A 391-nucleotide genomic window follows, 5' to 3' on the forward strand; every position below is an offset into this window, starting at 1 on the left:
TCTTGGTGCTAAAAAAAAAAAATACCTATTAGCCCAAAGGCGGGAGGGGGGGGAGCCAGAGATGGGGAGGGGGGGGGAGTGACGGAGAGCCAAAGGGACCCTGAAGTCGAGGTGAAGGCCAGATATATACTCCGATCAGTGGAACTTTGTATATACATAACCTTCCTGAGAATATATATAAAAAAAAAAAACATACAGTAGATAGAAACATACTGATTATTGGAGAAGCGAACGTGCTGTCTTAGATTACCCTGATTACACTCTTTGCATCGTTGCCATACGCAGTCTGACTGCACTTTTTGGACTGTTGTCGTATGCATTCTTTATTATCATTATTTCTTATCCCGTGTCTCGTTTCTCACCCGAGAGTGAAGAGGAGGGGGTGGAGGGA

The sequence above is a fragment of the Penaeus monodon genome, chromosome 30 (assembly GCF_015228065.2).
Source record: "Penaeus monodon isolate SGIC_2016 chromosome 30, NSTDA_Pmon_1, whole genome shotgun sequence".
Lineage (NCBI taxonomy): Eukaryota > Metazoa > Arthropoda > Malacostraca > Decapoda > Penaeidae > Penaeus > Penaeus monodon.